Raw genomic sequence first — 10,876 nt, forward strand, 5'->3', positions numbered from 1 at the left:
CTAGGGGCTCCTTGAAATTTCCCGTTTTTTTTTGTGCAGTGCTGTGAATTGTGTGCAGTAAGGCATAGAATATTTTCATTCGTCTCATGAATAAAATAATTTTTTATCGATTCACTATTTCTTTTTGTATTTTAACTATAGCACACTGGCTTTAGAACCCTTCAGTGCTGCAGTGAAGTGTGTAAATGTTGATATACGTAATATCGCACTGCTCAGCAATTCTTTCGTTCCAAACAGCTATGCACAGACTTTTGTGCAAAGAGAGAATGAATGTTTGCGTTCACGAACTGTGCTTGGGGTGCTGCCGATGTTTTTATTAAATTTACTAACACCTTAGCTACTTCTGCTGCAAGATTTATGGCAACGCTTGCGTAGTGTTGTGAAGCTTGACGGAGTTGTAACGACATCACATGGTCTGCCCGAAAAAGACACGTTGAAGTTGAAGTTTGAAGTTGAAATTTATTTCTTTCTTTGTTACAGAAGGAAGAACAAGAGGTAAAGGCCATGTGGCCTGACAGAGGCTCCTAAGCGCGTTCGGCAAACATATTCAAAGCAAATACAGCACAAAAAATGAGTGAGTACAATGTAGAAAATACAAAATAAACGAGATAAATTTATACAATTATTACATGAATATACATTCTATGCTTGAAAAATTATTGGTATGTACTTTCACATTACAGTGCAGGCAGAAACATACATATACAGTGCATAACAAAATGTTAGTGCAAGAGCATTTTATTTATAATGAATTTGAGAATGTAATAGAAAGGTTTTTTTTACATTCTTTAAAATGGGCTGCAAAAATCAATTCTTTGTTCAATGATGTTTAGTAGCTTAGGTATTTGATAGTTCAGATCCTGACGTCCATAGTTTGTACGCGTAAATGGTGTTCTGATTTTATTGTGTAATGGGTATAGAGGAGGAGAAATGGGTAGGCTGACAACATGGAGTCTGTGTTTTTTTATATGTAATAGAAAACTTGATTTGCTTGGATCAATAAATGTTTGTTAAAAATATTCAGTGTGGGTAAGTCTCGCAGCTCACCATGGTAGTTTTCAAAAATTCGGACTACTCATTTTTGCAAGTTTAGTAACTTCTCATACTTTTTTGCTGTCGTTCCCCATATCAAGGTACAATAAGTTTGCTTCGAGTAACAAAGGGCATAATACATTGCTTTCTTTAGCCATAATGGTATTATATCACCAATTTTATACATACAGCCTACTACTTTACTAAGATCGTTGCTCAGCTTGTGGACATGATTGCCCCAGGCGAAGTTCTCCTGAAACCATACCCCCAAAAACTTTTGCGTTGTTACTTGTTCAAGCCTCTTTGCTTCAAATATAACATTGATATTAACAGGCAATGGCTTATTTATTGGTTTAAATATGATATATATTTAGTTTTGTTGACATTCAATTGAAGTTTGTTTATGTACAGCCATTCAGATAATAAATTCAAGTAATCATTCATTTCTTTTTCTATGCATTGCAGGGAATAATTTGCAAAGAAACGATTGGGGTCATCCGCATACATTATGATATTAGGTGAGGAAGAAATACTTGGAAGGTCATTAGAATAAAGGTTAAATAATGCAGGACCAAGTATGGATCCCTGTGGTACGCCAGTCTGTATTTTGAGAAGTGAGGAAGTCGCCTGATTAATTGAAACACACTGATAATAATGAATGAATGAATGAATGAATGAATGGTTTTTATTTCTTTTCACATTGAAAAAGAGGAGACAGGACTAAAAGCTGAGGTACAGCTTGACGAGGGTCCCGCCCCCTTATACGTTTGACAGCAGAGCACTGCAGAAACATCACGAAAAATGCAACACTTCCAACAAAGTAATATTGGAAACAAAATGCACTTTCAACAAAAATAAAATCTAGTATAAAATTACGCAAAGACATATATACTTATATACACATAGAATTTCGCATTTACACCTATATACACGCATGCAGATACAGACCATATGCACAAGCAATGCACACAGATCTATATACACGTATGTACAGGTGTGCTATCACGCACTCATGACTGCAATATGTAAACAAAACTTTTATGACATACTAGTCTATTTGGCATAACTGACTGAATAGTCTTATTTCGTTATTGGAATTGCATAAAGGATCAAAGTCTTCCTGTGCGAGTTGATTAAGTAGAATGGGTACTGTAAGTGGTAATGATTGTTTATTGTAATTGGTCCGAGGTGTGCGGACGTGCCATTCCTCTTTATGCCTAGTATCACGGATGCTACGGTTTGCTTTTAAATCGGCCATAAAAAACACAATAAATTTATTAGGCTTCAAATATGACCTGTAGCTCAAAAGTAAAGGATAGTTGTATAAAAAGAATGCAGGCAAGATTTCAAATTTTGAGAACAGATTTGTCGTATAAAATAAACGAGGGTCATTGGCAATGTATCGCACTGCTCTTTTCTGGAGCAAATGCAATTTCATAAGGTTTACCTTGCTAGTAGTGCCCCAAACGAGGTTACAGTATTGCAGAACTGACAATACTAAAGTATTATAAAGTAAAATTTTAATTTTAACAGGAAGAAAGGATTTCAATCGACCTATTGTCCCTACAGCAGATGATAGCTTTTACTTACATGTTCTACGTGATCATTCCAACTTAAATCTTTAGCGAATGTTACCCCTAAGACAGAGACCGTGTTAACAATTTCTAATTGATCTGTACCTATTTTCATGTTTATTGAACTTCATAATTTTTTGCCTCTTTGCATATAGACAACAACTTTTGTCTTGCTGGCATTTATTCGCAGACAGTTTGCATCAGCCCAATCTTTAAATTCTCTTAACGCTCTGTTCCCCTGAAGCTGTAGTTCAGTCTCTGACGTAGCAGTAATAAACAATGCTGTATCATCAGCATAAGAAATAAATTTTGCCCGTACTGAACTTGCTGGCATATCATTTACAAACATTATGAACAGGAGTGGTCCAAGGATGCTTCCCTGCGGAACTCCAACTCTTACAGCCCGAAGACTGGACTTTTCTCTTTCCAACTCGACATATTGTGCTTGATGCGGTAAATAATATTCAAAGAGCTCCAAGGCGATACCACGGATACCATAAGCTAGCAGCTTAGCGAGTAAAATTTTATGATTTACAAGATCGAATGCTTTAGAAAAATCTATGTATATTCCCATAAGTAATATTTTATCGGTGAATGCCTGTAGAATTGTTTCTTTATGAATTAAAAGAGCTGTTTCGGTGGAACGATGCTTCCTAAAGCCATGTTGGAAATCGCCTAACAAATTATTTTTGTCAAGATATGATACTATTCTAGCGTGAATGATTTTTTCAATGCCTTTTGAAAATACTGGTAGGATCGAAATTGGACGATAATTGCCCAGCAAGTTTTTGTCGCCTTTTTTAAACACAGGCTGCACTCGAGCAATTTGCATGTCTTTCGGAAATTGACCAGATGATAGAATCAAGTTGTAAATGTGAGTAAGGACAGGACAAATGATGTCAAGGACATGCTTTACAGGTCCAATTTGAATAGCATCTGTGTCCTGGGATTTACTACTTTTAACAGAGCTTATAAAAGAGAAAACCTCAGTTAAGGAACTCCTCATCAGATCTAATGCCATACCACGTATACTGTAGTCATAAAGTTTGGACAGAAGCACAACATGATTTACACTGTCAACACCTTACGCAGGTCCAGAAATAAACCTACCGCGTATAAACGTTTTTCAATATTTTGCAGTATTTCATGTTTTATGTTTAGAAGCGCATACTCACATGATTTTTTTGAAATCCATATTTTGCCGTACTGATAATACCATATTTCCTTAAGAAACCCTCCAGCCATGAATTTAGAACAGTTTCCAAAAGTCTCGACAGAAGAGGTAGTATTGATATAGGTCGGAAATTGTTTACACTATGGTCGGCGCCACCTTTATGAATCGGGCAAACTCTGACTATTTTAAGTTTGCTAGGGAAAATTCCGGATTCAAGTATTTTATTGATAATGTGAGCGAAGACATTAGAGATGATACACATATTTTATAGGAGATGCTATGATACCGTCGACACCTGCAGCAGTGTTGCGCGTGAGTACATGAAATCATTGAGATGCATATTAGTGCAGCGCGGCAGAGAATGTTTTCACTTCACATCACGCGCAAGAGCGCTGCCTGTGCATTCATGTGATTTCATGCAGCCCTACTTTTGCCGCGGGCTTTACCGTAATGCTTGGGCAGTGCGGTGAAGTTTGACAAAATTTTAATGATGTCGCACCATATCACCGAATTTCACGCTTTGAGACTTAACTTTGAGCGGAGCGGTAGCAAATGCTTACATTTACCTTAAGCACAAGCGCACTGTGCATGCATTCGTTTGATTTCGCGATGTGTTACTTCTATCGAGGGCTTTACCGCAATGCTTAGGTAGTGCGGTGAAGTGTGACAAATTTTTAATGATGTCGCACGATATGACCGAATTTCACGCTTTGAGACTTAAACTTGAGCGGAGCGGTAGCAAATGGTTACGTTCACCTTGAGCACAGGCGCACTGTGCATGCATTCTTATGATTTCATGATGCCTTACTCCTGTCGAGGGCTTTACCGCAACGCTCGTGTAGGGCTGTGAAGCTTCATGAAGTTGTAATAAGATCACATGGTCTGATAGAATTTCATGCACTAAAGCGTTAATTTTGTGCAGAGAGGCAATGAAACTTCATACTGAACTCGCAGCTTGGCAGGCATAGGTGATTTTTTGGGGTCAATAATAATACTGTGCATGTTTCTTTTGATGGCAGCCTTTACAGCATGAATGGTAGTCATGCTGTGAAGCGTGCAGCGCCAGTCATCAGCCGTAGCCGGCGCTTTTTCGGATGTTTTATTATGCTTCTGTAAACTCATTCTGTACGTTCACGTTTACGCTTCACAAAAGAGTCTGGTGTGATTATCTCACAGGAAAAGCGCTTAGCAGGAATTTGTGTTGAAGAGCTGTGAACGATGACTGACCCAGAGGGAACGTAATGTTCGATGGGCGTTAGCGCGGCGCCGCGTACGTAGCTGACCGAGCATTGGATATGCAACGTCGGCAGCGCGTTCGCAGAACTTTCGCTTTGACACCGCTTCTTGCAGAACCGGCGCGTAGTAATAAACAAATCAAATATACTAAATACAGCGGTAAAACACCACATTGTTCAAGTAAGATAGAGATGCGGGCAAGCATTGCAAGTCAATCTAATCCACTTATGTACTAGCATATCGTAACGTTCGTGAGTTCGCGTCTCTTGTGCGCGTCGTTTGAACTTCAAGCGTGAGCATCGCTTCCGAATGCTTTTCAACGACGATGTGTTCGACGGTGAGTTTTACATTGAGGTTACGATGAGTTGTAAAATGTTTGTATCTGAACAATTGCGACTGCTTTCGGCTTGCTATAACTGTTCAGCGCCTGGATGGACAAGTAGCACGTTTTGCAAACAGCACTTCTAGTGCGGGATTTGGCACTGTGTCCCAGAAAATCCGCACTAATCATGTAATGACGAATAGTTATTGCTGCTCGCAAACAATGAGTGCATAGTGCTGCCACCGCAAAGTAACGTCGAATTTACGCGCGTTGGGTTTTCGCACTGAAATTTGTGCCGATGCGTGGTGTAAGTGATGTCCCTGTACTCAGTTTAGTAGGGAAACTCTATGCCCTTGCTGAAGGTTTTGCTCTTCCATAGTATGGGGCGTACCGGCCCAGATGGTGCAACGTATTCAGCTCTTAGTATCCGTAACCGGAGAACAACGAGGCAGCTCGCCCTAGACGCGGGCGCACTCGGCCACTGTTTTTGCTAGCTCCATCACCATGTAACCGAGTAATCCTTTGTTAAACCATTTTCTTCTGTATCAAGTCACTGCCTCCTGCCCGCAGTGACGCCATTTCCTACAACCTGATGCGGCAGCTTTTTTGTCTATTCTGCTTGCACAAAGTGCCCTGTCATGTATTTCCCAGTGAAAGCTGCATTAATTCACGCACTAGGCATGCTTGAGCTAGGTTTTAGCTCTAATGAAACTTCGCTTGGGCAAAGTGGCATCGTGACAGCACTACTACCATTCTTCCACTCGCGCCCTTCTATCCATTGTGAAAGTGTGACACCTGATTTAGTTCGAACACATTTTGATGAAGGAGTTTTTAATACATTGATGAATTAAGAATACCTTGCTCCACCAAGCTTGAGCAGGCTAAGATTGGTGTGCAAGTAGAGTGAGCTTATCTCATAATGCCAACATACATGACTGGTAAACGGTTATGCAGACAGGCTGGAACTAAAGAACATGGTAGTGTCACTTCTAGGTGCTTGACACATTAAGAGATAGCATGACATACTTACAGGTAGAACATTAGCATGACGTATTATGAGCATGACATGTTAACACATAACAGCTGCAAGGACCCACTAATCTTATTGGGCTGATGTTAGTTTATTACTTTGAATGCGACAGCATTATAGGGGAACTTCAACCACTTTGAAAGATCTAGCAGAAAATGTGGCCTGATCGCAAAGACAGTGCAGTTTAGCGCAGAATCTCAAAATACTAGCTGTCAAGAGGGAAGAATGAAAGAACTGGCATGTTTTGCACGTGCCAGATGTTTCCAAGAGTATAGGCATAGCTACCGGGGGGCACTTGCCTCCCTACTGTCAAAAGTGGGGGGTTTGAAGTATGCCATTTGCCCCCCCCCCCCCCCACACACACACACACTTTTGAAAGTGGGCACTTTCGGCTGCATGCTGGAAAGTTCAACAAAACTACAGCTGAAGCTAAATTTTATTTTGCAATAGAGTGGCCATGTAGATAATGCTTTTATTTGCTATATGTATACCCTGCTTAGGCAGCGAGGATTGTCTTTTGTGCTTCCTTGTGATGCGCTGTAGCGGGCGAAACACGGGATTCGCCATACGCGCTCACAATGTGAAGGCCTGGAGCTGGACTGTTCTAGCCGTAACAAATTTCCGCTTGTGCTACTCGCATCATGCCCAGTTTTTTTGGGACCACTTAACCGTATTTGAAAACACAATCCGCTTGCCATATATAATCCACGGGCGAGGGGAGAAGTCCTGATAAAGATTTATAATCAGCCGCTCGACCATACAGGACCAATGTGCCCTGGTGGACCGAGACCGGGCTGCCGCAAAAGCCACAGGGGTCCTGGAATAGGAAGCCCTCCTAGAATTTGTACGGGGCGGGTCCTTCTGGCTGGTCCCAAACGTTCTCTTTGTACATAGCCACAATAAATGTTTTTTACTCACTCACCCCCAACGATTGGTGTACCTTGCGGCATGAAATCCTTGGTGTGCCTTATGGCAGGAAATTTTCGAAGCACAACTTCTAATTTTGTCGATTTTATTTTCAGGTCCTTTGTAAATAAGAGCTACACTATTACTTGTTTCCTGGCAGGAGCAAGAGCAGCATATATTTGATGTTTTGAAGAAATGGCCACTTTTTGGTGACGTGTACCGAAAACTTGAACCGCGGAGGTTGCTTATGTGCTCGAAAAACAGTTACGGAATACTCTCTTTCCCCAATTTTTTACGCGTTATACACGGCATTTAACAGCACGGTGTTTATATTTATTCGAAGTACGAAGCATTGTTCTGAGTGACAAGCGATATATGTTCATTCTATTTAGGTTCATTACAGCCTTTGTAGAAAGTTACTCGTTGAAGTGTTTCAGGGTGTCATAGTGCCGCTAGTCTAATAGTTTCCCGGACTTCTAAAACAACTGCACAAGATACGGACTTGAAATTCCGTGAAAATAGAATTCTGAGCGCCATGAGTAGCGAAACTTTCCCTTTCTTGCTTTAAATGCAAGTGTTCCAGATAATTATTAAACCCTCAATTTTTCATGTGTTTTTGTGCATCATACGAGGGGCGTAGTTTGTTTCTCCGTTGTCCTCAGTGAGCTAACCATGCCATCTTGTTTATAGCTGGGGAAAATTAGGGGCATGTTATAGGCAATATATTGGCAATGTGTATGATGAGTGGGTTAAATTCGCCTTTTTTGATATAATAGACTGCTGCACTGTCATAATTACAACTACAAATGAGGTAAAATTGTGCGAACATAGGGGGAATAATACGCCAAGTTTATGTGCAATGGTAAATGCATGTTGATCAAGTACAGCTTTAAAAAACTGTCTGTAAGCAAGTATTAGGAAATATCACGCTGTTGTTAGGTTTCACAATGCTAGGTTTCACAATGTCCCCAAGAGAATTCTGCATTTCCGATATTTTATACTTTTATGGAATAGGCAGCATTTTAACTACAATGTCTCGCGGAGTTTTAACATTTCTGGCTTATTTAGAAGCGTTACGAATATTTATTTAACCCTCATTTTTTGCCTTTAACTTTTTCATGCATGATATACCGGGTTCGCATGGTGTCCTCATTGAACTAAAGGAGGTAGCTTCTTTCAGTTTTGTGACTTTGAAGACCAGGTAACGTTTGATCTGGAGGTAAAGTTGACAATAGATGGGTAATTGGGACTGTTGCAATGAATTACGTATGCAAGCACTCTAGAGTGCTTGTAGCAATAGCCTCTAGAACCTATCTAACGAGTGGGGCAGAATTGAGCCCACTGCCCTGACAGAACAGTAAACGCCACCAAGACCAAATTTAGTGAAAATTGGTGGTAGGCTATGAAAACTCTCTGTGCGAGTTAAATGGGGCTGGGTCAAACAGTCTTCATAAAAAAATCTTATTCAAGCGTTAGAGCATATAATATGACCGCTTTCAGCTGTTCTTCCCAATGTCCCGACGTAGCTGTTGGTTACAACAAAATTATATTTCGTCAAAAGGGGAGGGGGTTAAAGTAAGTACTATGTGCGACAAAATTTTTACATTCATGGTCTAGTTACAAGCGTTGCAAATAATTACTGAGCCATCATTTTTCCGCACTATTTTTTATGCATCCTAAAACGTTCCTAGTTGGTTTCAGCGATGTCCTCGGTGAACTAAACAAAACACATTGTTTATATTTGGAGAAAATAAAGAGCGCAGTATGGGCATTATGTCAGTAAACTTCAGACAGGGGACTAATTATGATAGTTGCAGTAAAATACGCAAGCAAGTGATCTGGAGCTTTCTGAAGGTGTTTTACGAACAAAGCAGAATTTATCCCGTTGACCTGGGAGGACTGTGAACTCAACCGATATCAAATCTACAGAAATTTGAGAGGGCAGGGGGGGGGGGGGATGAGTAGGGAGGTAGTACACTATGATAAACGTTATGGCAAAGTAATGTGTTAAGTGAATTAATGGTTTTTTAAATTTCCAAAAAGAAGTACTCCAAAGCATTACATGCAAGCCAGATTTCCAACAGAAACGTCATATACAGGCAACTTTTTAACAGTGTGATATAATTACAGGAAACTGAAATTTTCATTTCAACTGTTCGAAAGAAACAGCTTTGCTGGAAATTTGGTTGTAATTCTCCAAGGTCGCACACATCTGCTGTCCTTTCTTGTGTGAATATTGAGAGTCATTCATGTTGATTGTACTTCATTGTGTATAACCTCGATAATACTACTACCTTAACTAGCGATACATTTGTGCTATAGACCTAAACAGCAAGTACAATTTCTTGTTTAATTAGTAAAATTGTCTGTAACAAATGGGGATTTTCTTTACGTGCCCTGCGGTGCTACTGGGTGGGATCAGGAACCTCTGGACGCTCATTGCCTTTTGTACCTGCATCATCTTGAGACTTTATATAGTTGCAAGAAATAAATCGAAATTTAAATAATATTTCAAGCTGGCCATGGTTCACCATGTATGATTTATAGATATATCTATGTCTGGTGAATCTAAAAATAACTGACAGATACATTTCCAGGCTTTTTCACTTATTGTAATAGTAATTCCAAATATAAATATATAATGACAGAGAGAGAGACAGAGAGTTGCGAGATCATTTGCAGTTTGCCCCCCCCCCCCCCACCCTTCACCCTCCACTCAAGAAATAATTGGTACGCCACTGTCCAAGAGTGACTTTGGCATGAGAGAAGTACGCGTGCAATTGTGGATTAATGGTTAGAACATTGGGCCACTGTGCTGGAAGACAGATTCGATTCCACCAACAGTCACACACTGCTTTATAGCATTATGGGCAGACTTCACCCACTTTAGAACTGGGTTGAGTGTACACGGGTGTGTCACAGTTTGCACGAAATCGCAAGCTTGTGAGAGGTACGAGGTATAGGAACGTCACTTTGATAAACGAGAGTGTGCAAGGTCGCACGTGCTTGCAGGTGTCGAGATGTCACAATCATCACAACCTATTGCATACTTACAGTTAGCAGTGCTATGTTCTAGCCTAGTTTTCTTAATTTACTGAAGCTGAATATCTGGAGAAACATTAGCACATGCAAAGAATTCTCAATACACAATTCTGGGACACTCTGCAGATGACCTATTTATTGATCTGAGCTACTTGCAGTTAGGCGCAGGAAAAAAGGGATGGGTCAACTGTATAGCTTCACCACAGCATGGTAGGATGTTAAGTGGTGCAGTCAGCGGATAACTTCTTGCTCTACATGTATGTTTAGTGTGCTTTACCAATTCTGAAACCCTAGAGAAAGAAGTGTTCAATAGCTTTCGCATGAATATTTATGAGCCTGTTCGTATTTCTTTCTTGGCGCAGAGAAAAAGCACTTCAAGCCATACAGGTTCACTTTTTGGAGGAAGCATTAAAGTACCTAGAGCAGCTACTTGTGGCCTGAAGCATCCAAACAACAGGGCGATATGAATTTCAATGTGGCAAAGTATGCTGTCAAATCCTTAGTTTTTATTGGTTACCTTAGCCTGCAGCAAAATGATAATAAAAAGCCATAAATTCCTA

General features: G+C 40.2%; 1 long non-coding RNA gene across 1 annotated transcript; it reads left to right on the top strand.

Moving 5' to 3' along the window:
• LOC125947080 (uncharacterized) lies at nucleotides 1–10,876 on the top strand. The gene is made up of 3 exons (XR_007468119.1): nucleotides 1–574; nucleotides 1,498–1,550; nucleotides 10,679–10,876. It is a non-coding gene; the product is annotated as an uncharacterized LOC125947080 (long non-coding RNA).

This window comes from Dermacentor silvarum, chromosome 7, assembly GCF_013339745.2.
Source record: "Dermacentor silvarum isolate Dsil-2018 chromosome 7, BIME_Dsil_1.4, whole genome shotgun sequence".
NCBI classification, from domain to species: Eukaryota; Metazoa; Arthropoda; class Arachnida; order Ixodida; family Ixodidae; genus Dermacentor; species Dermacentor silvarum.